The sequence below is a fragment of the Apodemus sylvaticus genome, chromosome 19 (genome assembly GCF_947179515.1).
Source record: "Apodemus sylvaticus chromosome 19, mApoSyl1.1, whole genome shotgun sequence".
NCBI classification, from domain to species: domain Eukaryota; kingdom Metazoa; phylum Chordata; class Mammalia; order Rodentia; family Muridae; genus Apodemus; species Apodemus sylvaticus.
Genome location: NC_067490.1, coordinates 60110758 through 60115809, shown reverse-complemented (window position 1 = coordinate 60115809; position 5052 = coordinate 60110758). Strand labels below are relative to the sequence as shown.

General features: G+C 34.2%; 1 pseudogene; it reads right to left on the bottom strand.

Annotated features, from left to right (window-relative positions):
- Nucleotides 1–1027: 1027 nt before the first annotated feature.
- Nucleotides 1028–1970, bottom strand: LOC127669370 (olfactory receptor 14J1-like; annotated as a pseudogene).
- Nucleotides 1971–5052: the final 3082 nt, after the last annotated feature.

The window sequence follows — 5052 nt, the reverse complement described above, 5'->3', positions numbered from 1 at the left end:
ATTGCAGTGCTATTTACCACCATGTGACAGACATCTGGCAGGATTTCATCCACCTCTGAGTTTCTGGCTGTATCCATAGTTGTTCATGAACAAGTAAAATCATGAGAGCTTTAGAAGTGCTTAGGACCTACATCTTTTTTTTTATTGATATATTTTTTATTTACATTTCAAATGATTTCCCCTTTTCTGGGTCCCCACTCCCCGCAAATCCCATTAGCCCTCTTCTTTCCCCCTGTTCTTCCATCCACCCCTTCCCACTTCTCTGTTCTGGAATTCCAGGACCTACATCTTTAACTGACACATAAATGACTCAATTGTACAAACCCTATTGGTCACATCAGTTAAGGAGGTTGAATATGTTGTATACTTAATCCAATAAACCTATTCTTTAGAATTATACAGACAAAGCTTGGTAATTACAGGTGCATGTATCAAATGACTTAACAATAATTAAGTGTTGAAGATATTTTATATAGGAAAAATGAGGGAATATATACTGACAAATTTTAATATAAATGAAAACTGTAGTTCAGGAAAATATCAACTGTAAGACTATGCAAATTCATCTACTGATATCATATACATTTAAACCAAATGTATACTACTAGACAAAAATAATTTTAAAATAAAAATTGGAAAATAAATTATTGACTTAAATTTATAACTTGGTGGTGGACCTAGGACTATTAGTATTATGTTTGTGTTTCACTTTTTGTAATTTTGCCTCTGCAAAAGTGTTAGAAATATACTGAAGTTGTCACTATGACTGCATGTTTATGTGTTAGAAAGTAAAAACTAGTGTATCTATATTACAAGGCTATTAAAATGTTTTATCAATTTGAAGAAACAACACATTTAATGCAAAACTGCAAAGAAATAAGACAATATACTTCCATAAGTACATGATTTTATAACATAGTTTATGTATAGGAAAATAAAACAAAACATTCCTCTTCATTAGAGTTTGAAGAAAACCCAGTGACTAAAATCATTCATGGGTATAATTAAACAGTCATAAACAATGGGCCTAATGATTCCAACCAGTGAATTTTGTATTAAACAATAACTTCCTTGCAACACTCTTTAGGGTCGTATTTCTCAGACTGTAAATAACAGGGTTGAGAGTTGGAGGTAGTACTGTGTAAAAGATAGAGAATAAAAACTCTAAAGCAGTTGGAGAGTCTGAGGATGGATTTAGATATGCAAAGGTTCCTGTAGAAAGAAACAACGAGACAACAAAGAGATGGGGAAGGCAAGTAGAGAAGACCTTGGATCTGCTTTAAGCAGAGGGCATCCTGAGAACTGTGGAGAATATGTGGACATAAGAGATGACAATCCCAATAAAGCAGACAAAGGCCATTATAGCCACGAAATTAACCACTCCCATTATTGCAAGGTAATCATTAGAGCAGGAGAGCTTGAGCAACTGGGGGACATCACAGAAGAATTGGTGAATTATTCTGTCACCACAGAATCTGATAGAGAGTACACCTGTTGCACATAAAGTTCCAGAGATGCTTCCACTTAACCACACAGCTCCCACAGCCCAAGTGCACTTTCTGGGACTCATGATGACCTCATAGTGCAGTGGAAGGCAGATGGCCACATAGCGGTCATAAGACATCACTGTAAGAATGGCCATCTCACTCCAGGCCAAAGCTGTGAAGAAAAAAAACCTGAATCATGCACTGTCCATATGAAATATAGCCACTTCGTGCCAGTGAACTGTCAACATACTGGGGAACTGTGACAGAAAGAGATGAGAGGTCCAGAATGGAAAGGTGCTTCAGAAAGTAATACATTGGAGACTGGAGCTGTGGGTCCAGTGTTGTGATGGTGATAATGATGAAGTTCCCTGCTGAGCCAAATAGGTTTGTCACCAAGAAGAGCAAAGCATGCAAGATCTGCAGGTCATGGTTGTCAGACACACCCATGAGGAGAAATCCACTCACTGTAGTTATATTTTTCATAATTGTTTTGAAAACAAAATTTGTGATGGCAGCTGGAAAATAAAGCAGTATGTTAAATTTAGCAGAAAGACATTTAGGCAATAGTTATGTGTTCATTAATATTTATTTCAATAATTAGTCTCTACATACTATCTATCATCTACTATCTATACATTTTTCTATTTATCTATCTCTATCATCTATCTACACTTGTTGAGAAATTTAAGTGAGAACACATTTTTTCCCTCATCTCCACAGTCCTTCTATCACTGACTGACTATTGATGACTTAAAGAAAAGGAATGATAGAAGGACTGTGGAATGGGTTTTTAAACATAGATAGGACTGGTTATGTATAGCTCAAACAGGGTACCATGTTACCAGTTGAAATAGGCATTTTTAGAAAATATACCAGGAATTAAAATATGGTTTGCTTGTCCACTGGAAACAGCTAGTCTCTCTTAGAAAACAATAATGTCATTATAGCAAGAAAATATTAGTTATTGTTGAATGAAGTATAAAATGCTTTTGAATACTATGGAGGAGTTATTGAAATCAAAAGAAAAACGTTTGTGTAAAGGGAATGCTCACATGGTGCACTCAAATTAGATAACTTATTTCATTTATGGGGTATTTTGGGGACAAGCAGCTTCCATTTGAATTTAACTACTATCACTAGTACTTGCCTTCAGATGTAGCTACCAAAGAGTTATTAGCTCTTACCAAAAGAAAAGACAATTGCAAAGACAGATAGTGATTTCTTGAAATGGTTTCAGATGAGAAGAAAATGGCCAATATACAATAAGAGACTGAAAATTTAATGTCATTGGTGATTCCAATAGAACTCTTGCTTTAGTTCATGGTCCTTTTCTTATTTGAGGGATTGAAAATAACCCATCATTCTCTTCTTGCAAGTTGCACGTTGGTGTTTGGGTGATGATGAGCATAAAATGAATTATCACCTTTCTGCATGGTTTTCTTGTTGTTGTTGTTGTTGTTGTTGTTCCAGTAGTGAACTCTAGGCAACAAAATAAAATCAAATTTCATCACATACTTTCACGTTTTCTTAAAATTTGTGTGCTTACAAAAGCAATTACAGAAGAAAATTTGAGAGCACCATTTTCAATCTTGAGGCATTTTTCATTTAATAGCATCTCTTGTAACAAGAAAAACTCAGTCCAGCATGCTCACACCTCTTTCTCAAAGAATGAACCTATATCCAAATACCTGACAGGATGTTGGAGTTTGATTGTAATTAAAGTGATCTTATAGCCAAACATGATATTAGAAACTAAGACCCTAGACCTGTGGCAGCATGAGGCTGAATTCAAACCAGTGTGTGCTCCACAGAAAGATCCACCACCTATGAGAAAATAAAACACTGTTAAATAAATTAGATAAATTTGTATTATCTGGTTCAGCTTTTATATTTGAAAGCCTCTTGTCTCCTACCCTGTGTACCTCAATCATAACTTGAATCATTCTAGAATATCCTCATACTGTTTGATTTCTTAAATACTTCATATATAGAATGGAGATCAGTGCAAATCAAAGATCTCCCAAATATTTCTCAGTTTTCATCCTTTCAAATTCTTTTCTTTGATAGTATATTTCTTTGAGGTTGGTAAAATGATAAACATACCTACAATTATTGTTCATAATAAATTTTATATTGGTTCATTTAAATTAACAATTCTATCTTATAATTCAAACTCATTCATTTAATATTAATATTTTAGTCTGACAAATCAAATCAATACACTGCGAGTTGAGAAAGCTCAGTAATATTGACCATTCATAGAAATCAGTCAGGAGACATGTTTGAGTCCTTCCTAAAATAGGTGTTCATTGATCCACACCAATAGTTTCATCATTTTCAGTTATGCATTTAAACAGAAAAAAAATTACCTGTTAATAGCTTAAGTAACAATATTGACATCGAGTTATAATAATTTATACAAACCAAAAAACACACAGGGACATGGTAATAATCACATTGAAAATGGCTATTTGGACTGTCTGTAATGTTGATATCTGAGAGCTGTTGAAGAAGTGCTTTAACTGTCTACAGATGTGTAACATGTGAAGAACATAACATGTTAACTTTTCTCATTCAGCAGTCTTCTCACATGGTCTCTTATTATGTCTATATTAATTTTTAAAATTGGTTTATTTTCAGTAAATTGCCCTTGCTTCTTGTTATAGTGATAACCTTGCTTTTCCAAACTAAGGTTGTAAGGTTGTATTAGAATTTCCATTAAATACTTATCTTTCTTCATCCAAGTTCCAGAAACTCTCTCCAGGATGACTTGTGTATGTGGCTCTCCAAGCTGATCAACAATTTCTCATATTTTTTGTGCACGATTGCAGATTTTTAAATCATATTACGTCCCTAGAGAACAATTGTTGTGAGCTGTCTTCTTGCAGAGAAGGGATGGACTTGGAGGTGTGCTGTCTTTTGAAATGGAAATTTGGAATTAGACCAAGTTACTTCATTTACTTTACTTCAGTTACTCCCAGGTGACATGGAGTCACTACAATTTCCACACAGCTCTTAAAGGATTTTGTGAGCTTGAGGTTTGGTTGTTCCATTTCAATGGCTTTTAGTCCTTATTAGACCTGTGAATCTCCCAGAGATCTGATTAGAGATCAGAACCCTTGGCACCACATTGAATGTTTCTGATTTAGCCATTGAAAGAGGGGCAGAGGTTAGTATAAATACCATAGTAGAGGGCTACTGTGTAGCAAAACTGTGCATTTCTGACAGGCCAGAAATAATATATAAATTACAATAGGAAAACAACGTTGGAATTTATACATTTGTCCATCACTGTTTATTCTAACAGTTAATATCAAAGAATTTATAATTTATCAGTTAGATCCATGATAGAAATCTATATAAATATTTTTGTATGTGAGGTTTTGAGTATGTGTTAAGGAATCATCAGATGAGTGCTGAGCCAGCGCACAGGTGCTGCTATAGAAAAATTGGCTCACTTCTTAAAAATTAATTATTCCTTTATACAGAACACAAAGCATTACTTTGTTTTGCTACAAATAAAATTTCATGATTTCTTAAAAAATATCATAGAAATGCAATTATG